The sequence below is a fragment of the Solea solea genome, chromosome 9, assembly GCF_958295425.1.
Source record: "Solea solea chromosome 9, fSolSol10.1, whole genome shotgun sequence".
Lineage (NCBI taxonomy): Eukaryota > Metazoa > Chordata > Actinopteri > Pleuronectiformes > Soleidae > Solea > Solea solea.
The window spans coordinates 6,170,156-6,191,584 of NC_081142.1; the positions used below are offsets into that span (position 1 = coordinate 6,170,156).

The window sequence follows — 21,429 nt, forward strand, 5'->3', positions numbered from 1 at the left end:
AGGCAAATAGTGACGAGTCTAAAAAAATTATGTGCTACTGTGTTTGTTGGGTATCGGGGGCACTGGATGAAGAGTGAGAAAAGAGCTTTAGTGTTTGTTGCTACTAGTTAGTTAATTAGTTAGTTAGTAAGATATATGGTTAGTTAGTTCATTTGGATCCCAATTAGCTGCCACAAACATAGCAGGTCTTCTTGGGGGCCCACACACACTAGAACAATATATATGTATATATATATATAACAGAACACCCCAAATTTGAAAACAATAAGTAATTAAATCACAACTATCAGTACACAATCACTTTAACCTACGATGTCTCAAAATAAGGGATGGGAACCAAAAAATTTGGTATGGTAATAAACTGTCATCCTGACTAATGAGATATGATTATGCTGCCACCAAATACTGATGATTTTATTTCCCAATACACGGACCAGTTCCCACTGGTCCTTGAAATCCTTGAAAGTTTGCTCTAAATGCACATGGGTCATTGAAAGTGTTTGAATTTTGTGAAGAAAGAGGTTGATATTCAGGTAAATGTCTTTCGCCGCTGATGTGCCCTTGTTTGTTATGACGCCACCTACTGTTTCGTGCACGCCCTGCATTGTATGTAGACTAGGCCTACGCAGAACAAACATTGAGTCGTAATTGTGGACACTGTCCACTGTCTCTCTGCTGTTGACATACAGTATGTCAACGTACCTCATGACTCGTCCCAGTGGAATGAGGATACCGTGAACTGTTCAACAGTTGACGAGGTGTATTTGTGTCCGTTTTTCTTTTCTACTTTGTGTCTTGACCAACATTGGAACTGAACCTACAACCCTGTTTGAGTGTTGACTTCCTGTCTTTGCAAAGATCAGAAGAATTACGTCCACACTGAAGCTCCTTAAACCCTTGACAATAACACATTCGCCAAAGGAGGTTGATCTGAGGAGAGGAAGTGCAGGAGAAAGTGTAGGAAGAGGAGCAGGGACTCAACAGAACAATTAACAGAGACAATGATTCTGTTTTAAACCTGAATTATGCTTGTTGATCAATAAAAAAGAGTAAAGAAAATGTGTTTGTGTTTAGGCCACTGAGATAGCTGTATATTTATTTATTTTTTATATTTATGAAAACTTACAGTGCCCCGACTCTAGACATCATGGTGAGTTTGCCAAGTCTATGACTCACTCACAGATGTGCACTCACGAATTAGGTTGCATGACTTAACTGCAGGCGGTTAACCAATCAATAGTCTACTCTGTGCTGAATGACTGGGTGAAGGATGCAGGACCACTGCTTACACGCATTCATGACTCAGTTGTTTTTGTTTTGTTAGCACAGTGTGTGCATCAGAAAAGTGAGTGATGATTGATGTTGGGAAAGTCCCTCAGGAAATGTATGATGCCTTTTTTTTGTAAAACGTACCTACGGGTCGTAATTCCTGCATAGTTATGTTTCATAGGGGTATAGTCTCTAATTTAAGCAAGTCAAATTACCCATATAGATAACCCCTGAAGATAATATGATCTGGATGAGAACCTCCACATACACCTGCAACAAGGCATCTATTGGACAATATCAGCTGTTAATTTGTCTGTGTCCACTCATATGTCCCTTTGTGTTAATGTTTGTTTTCCTCTAAATTTCCTCAATTTACAAAATTGGCATTGTGTTCTATTGATAAAGACCTCAAACTAGCAATTAAGAGATTAACTCTTTCAGAAAACGTATACTCGCGCGTCATGGTCCTGCAATATCCCACTTCACCATCGGGTGGCGGTACAAGTCTGGACGCAGGGAATAGGAGAAGAGAACAGTTTTCAGCTTATCCTTCGCACACGTCTGGTTCGAGGCGGCTCACAGCTGAAAGGCCGGTAGAGCATCGGAGTTGGGGTGTCAGCCAGGTCAAGGCTTGGATGACTATCCTTGGCGACGACTTCTGTTGTCGAAATGTTTTTTCTGCTTGGTGGGCGGGGCTTAATATTCATGGGCGCTTTGGGTCCTTAAGGAGTAGGCTCATTTTCAAACCGAGTATCCCCCTGGTGGCTATTCTATCTATTCTTACTTCCACTTTTTACATGGATGTCACCTGCTGTGCATGCAAGTCATCATAACGTAGCCTATAAAGGACAGAAAACAAATTGTGATCAAGTAACGCACTAACTCAGTGTTACTTTGTTCAGTAACTGTAAAATTATTACTGTTTTTCAACAGTTCTTTCCTTACACTACTAATTTCTGGGTTAAGTAATAATGTTACTGTCCTTTACTGGTGATGTTAGTGATTTTTGGACAGCTGCGGTCAAAACTACCCTTTAAACAGCCATTACCCCACTTTGTGTTGAGTCTCCCACAACTTTTTTTATTCTAAACCTAATTCCATCTATCAGCCTCTCCGTCCCAGCTCTCCACTTCCCTCTCCTTTCATCTTTTCCTGCTCATTATAGTTTTGTTAACATATAGGCTACATTTTCTTTCTTCCTTCCTCTTCTCCTCCACCCACACCCCCCACTCCTTGAAAGCTGGAAACCAGGACAGTTCAGCAGTGGAGGGGTTAAGACAATCCGGGCTCCGTGATTGGCTGCCGGCCGGCGGTCTCAACCAGCCTACAGAAAAGAGGTAACCAGGCAACCTCAGAGAGAGAGGGAGAGAGAGGGTGAGGAAAGAAGTGGGGGCAGAGGGAGCGAGGAGGGGGGAAAACGCGCTGAAAGAAGCCTGGCATAGTTTTGTGGGGATTGTGGGAAAAGATGTAACGGAGCTCGCAGGCGCTCTCACAGGGATGGAAACCTGGATTACTGTCCCTGCTGAAACACACTGTGGATGTCTGAGTGAAACAGGAGGAGATGCGCAAGAAATGACTGGATTCTAAAGACCCTTTTTTTTTCGCAAAATGGGAACTAACTGCTCATTTTCGCTCTAGTGCAAAGGTAAGTGCGCCAGTGAGAACTGTTCGAACGCGTGCGTCACAAGTGGCACAGGGTCCGCCAAGTGTGCACTTTTGGACTGGGGTGCGATAGTTTGGAGGAGGCCATCTGGACCTCAGAGGAGCCTGTGGATTCACTGGTTCCCCTCTCACTGCAATGAATTATCTATTGCTGCTGCTGCTGCTGCTGCATTTGGGTCTGGATTTTTTTTGACTGTGTCCTCGTGCGTGACTGTTGGGCGGTTGTGGTGGAGTGACCCCCTGTGTGTGTGTGTGTGTGTGTGTGAGAGTGAGAGAGTGGGATTGGTGATGTTAGGCGGGAGGAAAGAGTGGTTTGCTGCATTCTGCAGCTGTCTCTCCTCAGTGTCTCATAGTCGGAGACTGTCCAGTTAAATATATATAAAAAAAAACATGTACAAGATTTAATTTTTTTGCCCCGCATGTGTGTGTGTGTGTGTGTGTGTGTGTAAAACCCTCGTGGATTGTCTACAGTGAAATGATTACATTATAACACGATTGTTCCTACTATCACCTGATTTCTTGTCTCGTAAGAGTTTATTGGATCTTTCAGAAGTGTGTTTTGTGATGTTTGTGTAAGCTGTACACTCCTATGTAGTTCCACACATCTTTGAAAAATGGATTGCATACTTCTTTACGCACGGAGCCTTGGTTATTAATAATGTTCCTGATGTGTGTGTGTGTGTGTGTGAGATAAAGAGAGAGAGGTTTGTCCACTTTTGAGTGTTGGCTCACAGTAAGACTGAGGTGAAATGAAGTGCATCTCGGTACGATGGTGTTGCTCATACAGATGTTGATAAAGTGTTAGTGTAGTCAATGTAATGTGTGTGTGTGTGTGGACTGTATCAGCTTCACTGGGTTTGGGTTGATGGAGAAAGTGTGAGAGAGCGTCAGAGGGAGGGAGAGTCCAATGGGCGACCCGGTCAGTTTGCTTTGGTTGGGGTGGGGGGAGATGAGAATAGCCCATGCAGGCGCTTCGCTGCAGCTAAAAGCCGCATTAATCATGAGGCTGTGCTGCTCTGCAGACCCTCACTCTTTCTGCTCGCTTTCTTTCTTGTACTCAGACTGCATCACTTATACACAGCACCGACAGTAGATATATGCGCAGTACATGTGCATAAAATGTGCAACTACTACCTCAGAGTACTTTGACACTACTTAGAGGTAGACATACAGAACAGATGCGTTTAAATAATCACCCATAGTCAATTATTATTTAATTAGGCTGCAGATGATTGCTGTATACATTATTTTTTTCTCAAAGTTGGCAATTGCATCATAACTTAATGAAATTGTGTTTTATCAGATAGAAGAAAAAACAGCATTGGCTGCCCTGATTTTTTTAAGATGGGCATTGGCAATAGAAAAACCCATATCATTCTAATCCTACCACTTCGTAATAACTTTGTAATGCATTACTTTCAGATTAATTAAATTTAGCCGTAAGAGTAGACATTTGAGTGCTGCTACTTTAAGTAGTTAAAAGATTTCAATACTTTTTCCACTGCTGCCAACAGACCTCTTACACTTCTCCTTGTATGGGCCCAGCAGGTGACTGCAGGTCGTCATAGAAACCCCCAGATTATTGTGTGGAAACTGAAAGAAAAAAGCCTCTCTCTCTCAATTCTGATCTCCGCCTGTTGACAGGCTTCCTTTTCCTTTTGCCTCTTCTGTCATTTTCCACAACCCAACCTGCTTTTTGCAATTCCTGCTTTCCCAGTGCAGCATAATGGAGTCTTTAGACTGTGGACTGCATTACACCAGACAGTCCTTCTGAATGAGCCCTGGACTAAATCTTGAAACAGAAAAGATGTCTCTAAAGTTATGTAGTCTTGACATTAAGAGGTCACTGAAAAACTGGAGCACATGTTCAGGTTCCCAAAGCTTTACACAGCCTTCTCAAAAGTAGGCTTGCAACTCGGAATTTGTATCTCAGCTGGAGACATGACACACATCTGATATCAAGAAAGCCATCTTTTCACACAGAATAGTCTTCTGCTCTCCAGAAATACATCTGAGACCATGTAAATGAATGCACAGAAATGACGAGCAGAAAACAAGAATTACTTCAAGCTCAAGAAATTTCTCCAAAAAAAGGATAAAATGGAACAAATAATTTTGATGACAATCAAGACTGTTCATTCACTACTGGATTTAGGATCTGCTTCTTAAAGCTTTAGACCCAACAGGACAAAGGTGAAATCACACTTTGAGTTAATTATCCAGTAAGAATCTTGACAAGTTACTGACCTGAAGCACTGTAACAATGAAAAGGTTAATGCTCCATAAATTGGTCAATTTTCTCTTATAAGAGTTTCTGTGATAAAGCTGCCTCTGAATACAATCCAATTTACAATTATTTTCATAATCAGTCAGTTAATCTGTCAGCTATTTTCTTGATTAGTTTGGTCTGTGTTAACAAGGTTGACATGTGCCTCTCAAAATGTAAAATGATGATGTTTGCAAGTGATTCTTTTTGTCCACAAACCAAAATGATTTAGTGATTTTCTACCAAAAGTACACATTCACATTTAAGAAGTTTATAATGTGAGATCTTTATAACTTGAACTTTTGATTAACACAAAGATTAATCAAAAGTATCAAAATAGTTGATACAATTAATAATTGGTTAATTAATTAATCATATCACATGTAAAGCAATAGGTGCTGCTTGGTTTAACACTGGCTGTGTCTCAGTTGTGGTAGAAACAATGAGCCGGCATACGGTGGAAGAGGTTGTGATCGCAGGCTTTCAGCAGTGCTGTCGCTAAATACACCAGACTCCTCTGGTAAATATTGAGACTAGAGATTAGATTGAGATAGAAATTTCCTTGTAAAAGTTGTAGATGAATGCATGGTCCGTTACGTTGTGTTCCGCTTATCTGGATCTGAGTCACGGGGGCAGCTGCCTTAGCAAGGAAGCCCTGACCACCCTCTCCCCAGCCTCAGCTCCTCCAGGGGGATCCCAAGGCGTTACCAGGCCAGCCGAGAGATATCATGCCAGCGTGTCCTGGGTCAGCCCTGAGGTCTCCTCCCTGAGGACATGCCCAAAACATCTCCCCAGGGAGGCATCCAGGAGGCATCCTGACCACATGCCCGAAACACTTCAACTGACTCCTCACGACATGGAGGAGCAGCGGTTCTACTCAGAGCCTGTCCTGGATGTCCAAGCTTCTCACCCTATCTCTAAGGCTGAGCCTGGCTACCCTGCGGAGGAAAGTCATTTCAGCCGCCTGTATTTGCAGTTCTCGTGCTTTCAGTCATTACTCAAATCTTCGCTCATGACTCTTCCTGTGACAGCACTCGCTGACCAATCAGTGACCAGCAGTCTGTTGACGTCACATTTTAGTATCGGCTCAGCTCGCTTGGAACCTTGCCAGAGCAGGTACTAAAAAAAGTACCAGGTACTATCCGTGCCGAGTCGAGTCCTGCTAGTGGAAAAGTCCTGCATCCTTAATTACTTTCACTTTCTGTTTGAATCCAGGTTCTGTTGCTTTTGGGACCATTTCTTACTTGTTTCATAAGGGCAGTTCCATAAAGTTGGCACTTTCATTGGTCAGTAACAACTTTTTTTGGATTTGTGAATTCCCCTGCTGTGATTCCATATCATAACTTCAGTGTTAATAATCCTAATGAAAAAAAAGAAATACATTTTTTGACTTTCTCCTCAGCAGTGTGTACAGGGAGCTTTGTGAACCTGTTCTTCCCATCAGCAGAGAACTCGTGCTCAGTACATCCGAAATCATACTGTGCACAACTCCTTTTCCTCAGGTGTTTTGTAAGCTTCCTTTTCTCACCACAGCTCTGTACCTTGTTTGTAGTGAGCGTGTATCTCTGCATGAGCCCTGGATGCTGCAAATCATGCTTCTTCACTTGTGTAAACCTCTGCGTATGATGCTTAAATGCACATACTGTTCACAAGTATAGACTCCTCACAGATTGAAATCAATAATAGAAGAATGGAAAGAGGAAATCACAGTAAAATCTATACCTATTCAGCTTTTTAACATTTTGTAACATGTTAAATATCACTTTTGTCCAGTAGGGCTTTCGACCGTTGGAGAGGAAAGAGGGAGAATTGACTGGCTCCTGGCTGACTGCCCTCACTATTGATCCCCATTGCTTGTGCGCGTGACATTCTCTCAGATATAATTGTCACTGAGAATATCTTTACAGCTCATTGGGAGTGTGTACTACTTTGTGTGTATCCCAGATGCACCATTTTTCCTGGCCTGTATTCACTGTGAAGGCAATGGGATGTGTGTCTGTGACACATGGGCAAACAGACACACACACAGACCTTAACATGCAGGATGTACGCGGAGCCATTATTACCACCGATCATGATTACGTCTTCAATACAAACAGGCACGGTATAGCACACACACACACACACACACACAGTGAGCAGTTCCTCTGCAGTCTATTATCTGTCACTATCTGTCCTCACCTCTGGCATCAGCATCTGCAGACACAACAATAGTACAAAGCCCTTATATTTTACTGCTGAAACAACTGCTGCGTGTTTGACATCCTCTGCTTTTTTTTTTAGTTGCAGCCTGACGTTGAAGCTCTCGAAGCACTATGATTCTCTGACATAGCAAAAGAAGGCACAACTCTATGAAGTTGCAGTTCTTACCCGTTTGCAAGGGTAGTTCATTTTTTTATGAAGCGTGGTTGTACTGCGGTACTAACACACACTCGGAGCTGACTGTACACTGTGCACACTCCCATCGCAGAGAATCCAGTAAGCTCCCTCTTAGTGAAAACATGGCTGTCAGTGGGGACACAAGGAAGAACAGGTTTTTACCAGCTTATGTCTATTGACTGACTATTTGATCAACTCTGTTGTTCTATCTCTCTATTAGGCATCCTTTTCTGACAAGACACTACATTTTGTTTGACTTTGTAACTCACTCACTCCTGCACCAAAGTCCATTTAGAGAATCAGTGATTTTACATTACAATACAAAGGAGATGCTAATTAGGGACACAAACTTAAACCAGTAAACCACCAAATTTTCCTTCAAAATAACATTTTATCCGTATGAAATTTGGTGTTGCAGAGTAAGCAGCTTACAAACTTAGAAACTTCAGTTTCTATTGGAAAAAAAGTACCTAATGGCACGATTAAGTAGCAAATGTATTCTTAAGATAGTATACACTAAAGCTGGTTTAGATTTTATTTTTAAAGTGACTAAAATGTGATTTTAACCTATTAGGGATCAGATTATGTCCAGTGTGTACTCCGCCCTTCACCCTATGTCAGCTGGGTTTGACTCCAGCCCTCCGAGACCCTCGTGGAGGATAAAGTGGTAGACGCTGAGTGAGTGAGATCAGTTATTACGTATGAACTGTATCACTATTCATTAGGAATCTGAGAATTATTTGCTTATGATCATATACAACACACACTTGAAACTCTGGGATTTGTAGTCCGTGGTGGAGTGTGTGCTGTGCTGGACTACAGCACCCTCGTAAATGTAATTTAAAAACAGGCCACAGATTAACTGCTACTCTTGGCTCTTTACAGACTGAAAATAATTTGGACACCATGGTAATTGCTTTATTTTTGTCAGGGACATAAAGGCTATTTCTAGTATAGAAAAGTAGCTTTTCTGTATCCCTTTTCCACAGCTTTACCCACACTGAGTCTCTGTCTTTGGTGATTCTTCTGCCCTTTTCTTGCATTACTACCCCCTTTTTCCACTTCCTCCTTTTCTCCCAAGCAGCTTTGGGAATCCTCTTCTTTCAAAAGAGATGATGATTATGGAACGGAGACTCTCAAGCTCTTCTAAGTTAATATTTCTCATCATTATCACATTTTCTTTCTGATTTTTTTCTCCCTTCATGTCTGGTCCTCTGCTCTTTCCTCTCTCCAGTGAGCATCTCTTTGGGGTGAAATCACAAAGGTGTTCACTTTGTTAATGAGTTTTCACAGCAAACAAAAGCACTTTATAGTCGGCATTTGTACGTGCGCGCACACAGACACACACACACACACACACACATAGAGAGAGGGGAATGCATTACACTGGAGTCACAGCACATTAACACTTCAATTAATTTCACGCATTACATTCTCATTTCCCCAGAAGTCAAGATCCCTGACCACCCACCGCCCTGAAACCACACACACACATATGCCTCAGCAGACCCCAGCAGTATTATGTGAACCTAGTGACATTTTAGGTGGTGGAGAAAAAACAACAAAGCACCATAAATTACATTTTAATTTGAGTTCTCTGCCTTTTATCCAGCCATGAGAGGAGATGCCTAGTTCTGTGCAATGTTCTTTATTCAAGCAATACAATAGATGAATGCATGTAGAGCACAGAGGGAGAACTGGAGTGGGCTCTCAGTTTTGCTAGGGGGTTTGTTAGTTACACTTCCCTGTGGAATAGCTCCACTGACTTCCACGCTCTCTGCGAGACTGCACCAAAGTTAGGAAAAGAAAAGACTGAAACAGAAATGGAAATATGTTTTCCTGAGAGGATTTCCTCTTTATATTTCTCCCCCCTTTCCTCTCTCTCCTTGTCTTTCTTCCCTTCTCTCCATCTGTGCTTCTTTGTGGCTCCTGACTAATGAATTTTTAACCACCGCCTTTGTTTCTCCTTTAGTCACTGTTTGTAAAGATTAGCTACTGTCTTCACTGCACCTGCCCCACTGTGAGGGTTCACAGTATGGTAACGTGCAGCAGTTTACTCATTCATGTGGAATTGACATAGCCTGTCGTGCCCTTCTTGTTTTGAAAGACAAGGTGGTGGTAACCTAATTCATTGTTTTTGTGCCAAACATCTGTTAATGCAGATGATAGAGGGAGAGAGAAGGGCCTGAGTCTGACATCTGTGTCAGGACAGAGGAGTAGTCTGTGGCCCAGAACCACATCACAATCTGCCTCCCTCCCTGGAGCACCTGGTGTTCATCTCATATACAGTATAGCGCTCGCTGAGGGAGTAGGTGTGCAGATGCATCAGCCTGCTCAGCTCACAATCACTGACATATCACACTTTCATCACACATGAAAACTGATCACAGAAAAGAGTTTTATATGGTTTCATGGGTCATGAAATCTGCTCATCCCATAAACCAAGTTAAGTTTCAATTAAGGTAGAAACATAAAAATGATCCAAATGGGATCTGTTTTTTTTTCCATGCAGCAGAAAACCTCTGAGGCTTTGGTTTAAGTGTTTTTTTTACCTTTTTTCGCCCCCCACTCCTGTGCTCTGTTATTAATCCTGCCCACGATCCTTTCAGATTGTGCATGTTTTGTTACCATGTGATGAATACTAATCCTTAAAATGTTTGTTAAACCACTCAAAGCTAAAAGGCGTTCATGTATGAGAAGGAAATGAACTTAGTGGTACAAAAAAACTGAGCTCAGAGGAGGTTAAGGCTGAGGTGAGTAATAGCACTTTTTCAGTGTCAGTGGTGCTTCAGAGCTGTGAATGCACATTTCACTGCTCAGCCTTGGCTAATTTTGCTCTTCAACACATTTTTGGGGAGACGGTGGTTCAGTGGCAGAGAGAGTCGTCTTTCAACTGAGAGATTGTGAGTTTAATTCATGCCGATGTGTCCTTGGGCAAGACACTTAACCCTACGTTGCTCCTGCGGTCTCTAACCACAGCATGTGAAGATGAGTGATAGAGAATGAACGTGTGAGTGAGTGGGTGTGAATGGGTGAATCTGTATCTGTAGTGTAAACACTGAAATTATATACACGCACGCACACGGGAACCCTTAGATATACTGTCATATCATTTACTATTGTAAACATACAGTTCAGCTACACTTGGCTATTCCTACTCTATAGAACAATTGAGAAAATATAATGTCGCTGTCTCCGATGCCATTATTTTGGAGACTCACACTGGCATAGTTAGTGGTATAACCAGTAACCAAGTTAGACATCAAGTTAGAATGGCAAGGGCCTTGTTCTCCCCTTGTGTGTGTGTGGGTGGGTTTTCTACGGGTTCTCAGGTTTCCTAGCACACAGTCCATAAACATGCAGTATGGGGATTAGGTAAATTGGACACTCTGAGTTGACCATGAGAGTGAATGGTTGTTTGTCTCTACGTCAACTGAGATTGGCACAGCACCCCCCGCAACCCTCGTGTGGAGGATAAAGTTGTAGAAAATTGATGGATGGATGGACATTAAACATGCCCTCATCTCGTTCACATCAACCTTCAAAATTACATGACCTATTAACATGTCTACGGACCTGCATATTAAAGTTATAGTGTTTTAACTTAACTTAACTGTAAAGCTTGTAGTGCTTTTGGCTTATATGAGGAAATGACCACATCCTTTTCCTGCTTATGCATATTTAATACTTTAATCTCAGTATCGATAGGTCGAAATCACTAGACTGTCATCATGTAGCGTACTGTATAATGAGGGCTGCGTGTGTCCGCCATGTTTTTCAAAGTAAAGTGGTTAAAGACTTCATATCATCAGTGTGGGAACATCCACAAAACATGTCCTTAACATGGAAGAAAACATGTGTCACAAGGTAAAAACAACCTTTTCAAGACCAAATCTCAATCTGATTCTTCCCCATTGCTGCATTAGGTTACACCTCCATCTCTTCATGAGAACTATGCCACTTTCTTTTTGTTTTCTGCACAGAATATACAAATGGACCACACTGTGGTAAGGTCACCCGTTTGAATCCTGGTTTGACTGAGGGCCTTTCTGTGTGTGGAATTTGCATGTTTCCTCTGGGATTACCTCCCGTAGTCCAAAAACATGCAGCACTTAATTGGACACGTAATGTAAGAGTGAATGGTTGTTGCTCTCTGTGTGTTTGTGCTGTGATGGACTGGCGACCTGCCCAGGGTGTACCCTGAGGATAAAGCGGTGGACAAAGTACGAATAAATGAATGACCGTACAAATACTTTTTGGTTTGCAGGAAATGCATTTGTTTGTAACTGTAAAACCTTCCTACTCACACAGTTTAAGTTCTGCTTTATTTTTCAAATTATCTTTACTGGCTGACATGTCAGAGGATTTTGACCCACAGACACATAAATACACATTAGACATAAAGATTAAATGAATCAGTCCTTACTTCACTGCTGGGAATTTTTCAGCTTATATCATCCCAGAGCTCGTTATTACAGCTTTGTTCCTCAGCTTGAGCTCTAAAGTGGAGCTTTAGCACTGTAAGCGTGTATTTATTAGATCAGAATTTACAGGAAATGAAATACAGCTGTGTACCATGCATTTTTATCAAAGCATAAAATAGGGTAAAGCTGCATTGCATTACTTTTTAACCACTAAAACGATCTCACAGTAGTGAGTGGAGCTTTGATACTGCACCAGCTTATTGAGAGCTTAAGGGCTAAGCCTGCCACAGTTGACAAATAAGAAACTGATCAGCTGATCAACACCTTTCAAATCCTTGTCCTCTCCACCTGTTCAGTTCAGTAATTTACTGTTGTTTTGCCCTTGGTGTGACTTTTTTTTATGTGTGGGCTCAACTTTCTGGCTCCTTGTTCCTGTCAGTGATGTTCACATAGTGAAAATAGTTTGTGTAAGTCACTGTTTTGTAAAATGGTTAAGATCTGTGTGACTGCTCTGCTGTTACAGTAATTCTCAGTGGGAGTCATATTATAACATGTCAACATAAACAATAGGAGCTTTCATGACAAGGGCAGGTCTAGGTTTTTGCCAATAATTGAAAATGCATGAAGCGTGCGTGTGTGTGTGTGTGTGTGTGTGTGTGTGTGTGTGTGTGTGTGTGTGTGTGGGGTCAGTTAGTGGGTCTTCTTTATGGATGGTTGAAGGATTCAATCACCTGCCATTTGTGCTCCTTGATCGAGTGCGACTGAGCATCCACAGGACACACACACACACACACATATATATATATATATATATATATATATATATATAACTGAAGGGTTAATAAAAGATTTTCTTCATAATAGTGCTCTTGATGGTCCCCCTTACCCGTAGGCCATGCTCCTCCTCCGCCTCTCCCTCACTTCTTCACACACACACACACACACACACACACACACACACACACACACTCACCCTCCCACCCATTCTATATTCAGGTATTAAGACGGGCAGCCTTCCATTAGCTGGAGATAACGACTTCTCTATCTTTAGCACTATGAGCACTGATGAGTATGATAAGTAATTTTTGGGAATGATGGTGTTAAAAGACTACCCAATCAGCTATGGGGCCATGCTCACTCAGTGTGTGTGTGTGTGTGTGTTTATGCACATAAAGCTGGATTAATGGAATAGGCAAGATCTAAGAACTGCAAAATTAAATGACCGTGAACTGATTTGATGGTTTCAATCGCGCACACCCCCCAGTAGCCGTTGCTGGAGCTGACAGACGTGGTTGATAGAATAGTGGAAATGACTGGACCTCTATATTTGGTGTATGTCGACGTGTCTGCATGATTGAAAATATCACACATGCCTTTTTGCACATTGCTCCAGTTTTCTGTGGCAGCTGGTTAAAGCAGCTGTTCTGTAAAATTTATATATTTGACAGAATCTATATTTTCCTCATGTGAGTTTATGGTTGGATGTCTACAAAGAAGAGTGCTGTTCATTTCATTAGAGCTACAACCAATAATCATCGATTACTAAATGAATCCGCAACTATTTTTTAGAATAGACTCTTATCGTGTCTCTGCATCTCTGTGACAGTAAACTGTCTTTGCTTTGGGGTTTGGGATAAAAATAATCAATAAGTTGAGAAAATAATCCACAGATTAATTGATTATGAAGAGTATTACGTGCAGCCCTACGTGTCATAAAGAAGCATTAAACAGCCAGTAAAGCGGTCTGTGTGTCCTACAGATGCAAAAGAAAGAAAAAATGCAATAAAAATTAGGCTTTACAAAAACGTGCGTTTTCCAGTATGTCAGAAAATGGGAGAAAGGGTAGAGAAATAATGAAAGGAGTGGATGACAGAGGGAGGAATGAGGAAGAAACTACAGGAAGTAAGAGATGGGGAGTGAAATGGTGGTGATTTCCTGGCTGCTGTGCCTCAGTGAGTTCTCCTGTTATTAGTCATACTACCTGCTGCTGCGATCGGCCCAGCTCACCTCACCCTGCCACCTGGTGTGTGCATGTGCCCTCATGCATTTGTGTGGGTGCCTAATGGGTTCCAAAGCTGGTGATGAGTCCTGTGTTTCCACTCTCTGGAGTCTCCCCACTCGCCTGGAGAAAACAGACTCCCTTACCTTGGCCTTTGCTGTAAATCGGCCCTCAAATGAGTTCCCACTGTGATGCCCTTGCACTCCCTCGGACCACGAGCTCTCTTGAGAGAACAACTTAATGATCCACGCTCTGATAAACTGCGGCCTGTGGAATAAATGGAGATGTGTGCTAAAGGGAATATTTGGAGCTGTATTGTCCATCAGGTGGCCTTCTCTGAGAGTGGACCTCTTCACTAGAGTGGATTGACCTCTGCAATTTATTACCGCTGACATCCGTCACATCACAGCCCTCAGGGACACACACAGTAATAATATCACAGCGGCACCAATGCAACTGGCCATATGACACTCTCTGTGCTGCTGTGGCCTAACCCTGCCTGTAAGGTTTATTAAATGACTGACTGGGTGGTGCTATGGCCAGTTTTATGGTTTTCTGTACAACATACTGCCTCCCTCTGCCACTATAGGTGTTTGATGCGTTATATTATGGGCTGGCTGGTTCTGGCTGGTTTGGGGTATTAGTGAGAATATGGCTCAGTGGTCACACCTCAGTAACCTCATCTTCATCAGTATCCTAATGGATTTTTTGATGCCGCTCCTTCTCTCTCCTCACAACCTTCCTCTGCTTTTGTGTGCAGTGTGCTAGTAGCCTCATTCAGGAAAGCATTTTCCTTTTTAAATGTGGTGGTCATTTTGGTAGGGCTAAGAAATCCAGACCAAAATTCTTAGCTAATAAACCTGTGTGCACTGAGTCAAAAATGTGAGATTTCACGAACATTATAAAATGTGTTGAATTGCACAGACATGGTTTCCTTCCCTGTCTGAACATTTACAGTTGTTTAAAATGTAATTTTGCTTCTTTTTGGAGAGCATCTTCTGGACAACCTTACACAAATGATCTGTTGCAGAAAAATACTGAATGCACAGTGCTGCAAAGCTCCCTGTTGAAGCCCTCTGGTGCAATAAATTAAAAACATGTTTGGCTGTAATATACAGTAAATACAAAGCATATCCGTAAGTCAACACTGCGTTTTCTTGGGTTCACAGCAAAATGCTGTTAAATGATAAAAGAGTTTTTTGTTTACATTCCAGGAGAACTTGTGAACATGTGGAGCCCAGGTTTTTGCACAGATGCTTCATCATCATTATTATTATTATTATTATTATTATTATTATTATTATTACCTATCCCCAGAACAAAGTTAATTAACTACAATATACTGTGAATGAGCCGAAGAATTTGAAGTTTTTAGAAGTTATTCTTTTCTATTTTTTTTTCATTGATTTTTTTGCAGTGCAAAAGAAGAAAGACGTGATATTCAGATACTCCAGTATCCGATATCCCATTCATTTTGCAGTTTTGAGGATGAACGTCAAATACAACACTCGTGTTGAGTGCTTAAAAATATTTTATCTTGATATACCTATATACTTGTATTTGTCAAAATATTTCACACTCTATTTGAACCTCCAGTTTTCTCGCACTGAACATTTTTTCCAATTTCCAGTTAGATGGGTACTATTCAGTGATTTATACATTTACAGAAGGTAGACAATGTTGAAAAGTCAAAATATTGCACTTAACCTTCCTCAGACAGATTTTGTGGCTTCCCTTTTATGTAACTGTCTTTCATTATAGTTATTACCAAATTGCTATAATATGATCAATAATAATGTAAAGGTGAGATGGCCAATGATGGAGCCTCTAGAGTCAGTGATAAGTTAAGTTGAAAGATTTTATTGAAGACAGCTCAGATCCTAAGAGAACTGGGACAATGTCTGATATCTGAACAGTAAGGCATCATCACAGATGATGGCGAGCAGTGTGCCAAGTCGGATACAAATAGTTAGTAAGCCTTGAGGTAGTGTATCCGGTCCAGGTGCCTGGCACCTTGGTATCTAGGGCGGGAACTTTGAAAGGTGCCTAGTTTGTGTCTTATCCTAAGTTATGGCTGTTTATATTGAACACCAGGTCTGATTCTAAGAATATGTGAGTAATTAGACTAAAAGTTGGCTGAAGATTCAAATTTTCTGTACTGTACACCATTAACGTTATTGGCCTAATTAGTGAGATCACATTCATGTATTTACAAAGATTGAATGGCCAACCCTGTCACTACAGTAGACGTTTAAAGGATTTTCTGAATAGCCATTACAACTTGTGTTTACACCATTACTTAAGCAGATCGCTATACACAGATTCTGTGTGAAAATGTGTGTTTCCAAAGGTGTGCATTGCTCTCCTGTGGAGTGTGTTGTGTGAGTGGGCCAGCAAGGTTTCTCAGGGGTGGAGCTGTGAATTAAGTCAAAAGCTGAAGGGTGGTAGGGTGGAGGATAGGAGGAACTCTTCCAGGTGTTGCACACCATTTAATCACTCACCTGTGAGATGAATGGAATGAGCCAACAGACCAGACACACACACACACAACATACACGTACAGTATACTCAAGACTGATGGGACTAATTACCCAAACTCCACCATGGCGAACGCTCCGCCGCAGCATGGCGCAGAAAAATCCTATGAACGCACACAAATACACAACAGCAAGCTGCCGCTTCTCTAGCTGATCACACTGCTCGCCTCCTGCTCCACTTCTATTTGTGTTGTCACTCGGAGGAGACACAGAGGTGGAGGAGAAAAAGAGAGCAGCTTGGTTACTACTAGGTCAGGAGGCACATTGGTAGAGGAGGCTATTCTCCATGGAGGCTGTGACTGCAGGCAGCACTACAGGTAACAAACACATCAGTCACATACCCACCACACCTGTTACTGTACAGATGGTAAACCCTATGAGAGAGGCAGGCAGAGCAATGAAGAAAGATGAGCAATCAGGGAGAAACGCAGAGGAGGAGAGACAAAGCAAAGGGAGGGATGGTAGTTCAGGGGAAATTGGGAGGATAGTGGTGTGGAGTCAGGCGGCTGTGTGTGTGTGTGTGTGACACGAGCAACATGGGAAGAATAGTTGAGGGAAAGTGGAAGAGGGAATGAAGAGGGGGAGAGACTTCCTCACCTGCGTCATCTGCCTGGGGCAGACAAAGTCCTGTGTAATCTAGTGAGTCTCTTTCTAGGCTTTCTGGATATCATTATACTACATGCACATACACACACAAGCACACACCTTTTACTACGTCTTTTTTTCTCTCTCTCTCTCTTTCTTCTTCAGCCTCACATAAGAATTAATCCTCATCATTACCTGTGTCTTCATCAAAGACACTATAAGCACTTTGCTCTCCAGATCTACCATTATCATTTTTTTCCCCCTCTATAATAAAAGGTTTTAGTCTGTGTGTGCACATGTGGCAGTGCCCCTGGCGACACATCTTAATCTCCTGTCTATTAGTATATGCAGAATTCTCCTTTAGCTGGTGGAGGCATCTGATAGACTATCATTTCTCAGCCCTGCTGGCCTTCATCTTGCTCCAGGAAGTGAAGATGATGATGTGTCTTGGGAATGAGATGAGAACACAAAGGAACCGAGTGTTTCTTCTGTCGCCTTTGTCTCAGTCGCTCTCTCGACAACTCCAGCTGAATTCCAAATGAGCTAAAGGAAGTCTGGATCCTACAGATTTTGGATCAGAAAGACGAATTTGACAAAAAGTAAAACAGTTAAATCTTTATACTGTAAAGTTTTCGTTTTGTTTTCTGTCCTGAGTTGTTGTTGGTTAACATTAAAAGTGAGCGGTTTTAATTAGAAACATCAACAGCATTTGTGTGTGTGGACCTTTTGTACTCTCATTTGTTTTAGGTCTATAAAGATCCCTTTAAATATTCTTTGCTGCAGCACAGTCGGATGCTTTTATGGAGAACACTTATTTTGTTTGAAGAAGCAAAACTTTAAGTCTTTAGAGTGATTTTTACCTCTCTTTAAAATATCTCATGACATTTCATGAGACGTTTATGAATGCAGACCAAAATAAAGACAGCAAGACACTAAAAAAAAAAGATGCAATAGCACTTGTGTGGAATGTTTAAATCTGAATCGCTCTCTGAAAAACAAAGAGGACATTTAAAGAATGATCTACTTAATAAAACACACAAACAGACTCACGTCTTGCTCCTGAGAAAGAGGTCACGGACACTGACCTAATATTAATCAGCTCAACCAGCTTCAGCTTGTCTGAGGGTTTGGCAGTGGCCAGTTTTCAGTCTTTGAGTCTTTGTTTATGTGTGTATGAGAAGAGTGTGAGAAAGAGGGGAGGACTGGGAGGAAATCAGATTGCCTATTCCAGTCACACAGATCGTCTCTTCACTTCACAGCCTGTGGCAGCACATTTCCTTCCCTCCTCATGCTTGTTGCCTCTCCTGTTACCCCCCCTCCTCCATGCCCTTCTCTCTCTAATGGAAATGCAAATTCAATTGACCTTAATTGGAATGACAAGGATTTTTATATAACATAACATGCAATAGTGTACGGTAAAGTTATTCATGTTTTTTGTCTCTTTTAATCGCAGCTGCCTCTTCCACTTTTCCTTTTATCTCAGGACTTGAGGATGTGTGTGTGTGTGTGTTTCCCTTCTATGAGCTACCAAACATACAGTAGATGAGTGTGAAGTATTGTTTATATTTTGGACCCTAACCCAACAAAATAGTTGATGATGGTGACATTTACTATGCTAGTTACAAATCACGTGATCTGCTCTTTAGTAGATATGTTTACTTATTCCAAATCATTGGAATAAAAGTCTGATTTGGATCAGTGTTTATGAAAACAGTCCGGTCATAACATTACCAGTCCTGGTAATGTGTCTGCCCTATGTAGACGTGATGTGAAACACGGCAGAAGCGGGAGAAGAACATGGTCTAGAGCCAACACAGTTTTCTAATTTGAGTCTTTAAAAGAATTTCGCTTTGGAATTGATGGTTCACAGCGAGGGTACGAGCAGAGGAGAAATATCTGAGACATTTGCATTTGTTTACAACGCAGGGGCAAGTCAGGCTGACAGGTGGACTCTGCGCTTGTCAAGATGATTAAACGCTTGATGCATGTAGATGCACATCATAATTAAACGATTGTTGAAGTTGTAACTTCCCCTCTGCAGTGTCTGTGTAAATGTATAATGAAGGTGGTTATACCTTCTGTTTTCCCATACATTGATTTGTTTGTATTTGCCACCACATTTTCATTTTAACTTCTATACTTAAAGCGGTTCACAGTATAAATAACAACGCACAGTTTGATTAAAAACCCGCATCCCTCTCTCCTCTTCTCCTTCTATACTGATCCCTCATTCTTTTTGTTTCCCCCTCACCTCTGTCCTGTTCTCCTGTCCTCTCCCTATACAGCTGTGTGTATGGGAATCATCAGCAGCTACACTATGATGGATGGCAGTGAGAGGATTGACCCTGACAGCACTGAACTCTATACTGCAGCACATGTATCATTACCTGTACCGCATACACATACTGTGCATACAGATGCTGATCCATTGTGTGTGTATCATTCAGACAGAAACATTTGAATTGGATTTAACTTTGCAATTTCCTTACTTTCTGACACACACACACACATTCAAGCACACATGGGTTTTTCTGTTTTAAAAGGTTTGTATTGACTTGGAGTTCTTTAGGGAACTGAAAGCCAATAGCCCCTCTACTCTCTGTGAGAGGTCAGAGTCAGACCAACAGTCCAACAGACCGTAGGGTGCTAAAAGGGTCTATTTCCAGCACTGGAAGGAAGTTTCCCCCTGGGGGACTTTTCACAGACTCCACATACGACATGAGATTTTTACACATTGCCTCGGTGAGTGTGTGTGTGTGTGTGTGTGTGATTTTGATGGGAAATGTTTGCACAGACAAGAGTTCAAAGAGTTTGGAATTCACAAATAGAAATTATGCAGATCATTTCTTGAGTCTTGACAATCCCACAGTGATTCACTCCACTTCTGTCGATGACATCAGAGGGTGCAATCTTTATATAGGCTAGGTGTGTTTGTGTGTGTGTGTGTGTGTGTGAGAGAGAGAGAGAAAGGTGACTAACCACCAGTCCAACAGTGGTGAGATGAGACAGAGTTTATGTGTGTGTCAGAGTCTATAAGAAACAACAGGGCCTTATTAAACACGGACACTCGGTAAAGATTGATCGTGTTTGGCTGTCTGTGTTTTAAGTGAAAGGGCAGGCGGCTGTGACAGTGGGTTTGGGTGGTTAGACACACGGGCAGGAAGTGTGACTGACTGATGGCCACTAGTGGCAGGAGGCCGTATGGAGCGGGCAGGATAGAAGTCGTACTTCCCGCTTGGGCTTTCTTTTTTTCCCGAAGGGTGAACGGGAGGTCGATCAAACCTGGATTTTCCTCTCTGTCTACTCTGTATACTCAGTACATTTCCATGCACAGTTAAGTCAAGCTACAGTTGTACCACAACACCATTTAATTGGACTACTGTCCTTGTACCAGCGTACAGGAGCGAGCGAGGAATCGATCCGTGTATGAAGTGTGCGCGCCTCCACTACGCTTGGTCGCGATAAACCCCCCGTCAGCTTGTTAGTGTTAGGTGGTTTCCATTTTTACCTAGTGGCAATAGGGTTACCAACCGTTCCATAAAACAAGGATTTGTTCCATATTTGAAAGATAAAAGACGTGTTCCGCAGATATGGGACACACTTTGTTACTTATTTTTTTTAAAATATCTAGTCATGGTTCTCAATTGACTTACCTGGGTAAATAATGGTAAAAAAAAAATGTCATAAATTTATAATGACTTATTTCTATATGTTTTTAATAATAGATTGAATTAATAATAGGTTTATATTCTGAACTATTTATCTTTCCATATCAAAACAAACACTTTTATTTTGAAACTACGTGAAATATCATCGTAAATATTATTATTTCTATGTCTTTTTCTTTTTTTTTCAAAAAAATCTGGCCCTCTACTGACCAAACTAGACCCAGGTCATATGAGTTTGAGACCCCTGACATAAATAATCCAACTGAGTAGAGAATGGGATTTTATTTATTTATTTTAAAATGCAACTTGTGTCCGACTTTGAGAAATTCGATTTAGTGCAGTATGTCAGTCTTGACTTGTCCTTTATCTTAAAAGCCCAGTTTTAGTTGGCCTAATATAATAATGTTTCTTTTCTTATGTCATGTAAACATACTGACTGGCTCTGGAGACACAAGAGGACGATCAGTTCCTCTCTCTGCAGCATATATGGACACATTGACACCATGTGTGCACCACTGACAACACCACTGTGTGTCATGGTACAAGTTGCCAGCAGTGAGCTGCTCATGTTGCCAGCGGCAAGTGAAAAAGTTTAGGTCTGTTATTGTCGAACGATTAGCCGCAAGCGTCCTTGGCTTCT

At 41.6% G+C, this 21,429-nt stretch overlaps 1 protein-coding gene across 9 annotated transcripts in view; it reads left to right on the forward strand.

Annotated features, from left to right (window-relative positions):
- Positions 1–21,429, forward strand: part of dab1a (DAB adaptor protein 1a) — a 184,479-nt gene that overhangs the window by 111,225 nt on the left and 51,825 nt on the right. For 3 of the 9 annotated variants that reach the window (XM_058638302.1, XM_058638305.1, XM_058638303.1), the window contains exon 1: positions 2,678–2,914. The exons of 2 other annotated variants lie outside the window; for them this stretch is intronic. The gene's annotated coding sequence lies outside the window, so the exon portion shown is untranslated. Of the gene's footprint in view, positions 1–2,676; positions 2,915–21,429 lie in introns of those variants that run through there. 4 more of the 9 variants (XM_058638306.1, XM_058638304.1, XM_058638308.1 and 1 more) reach the window with 2 other exon arrangements.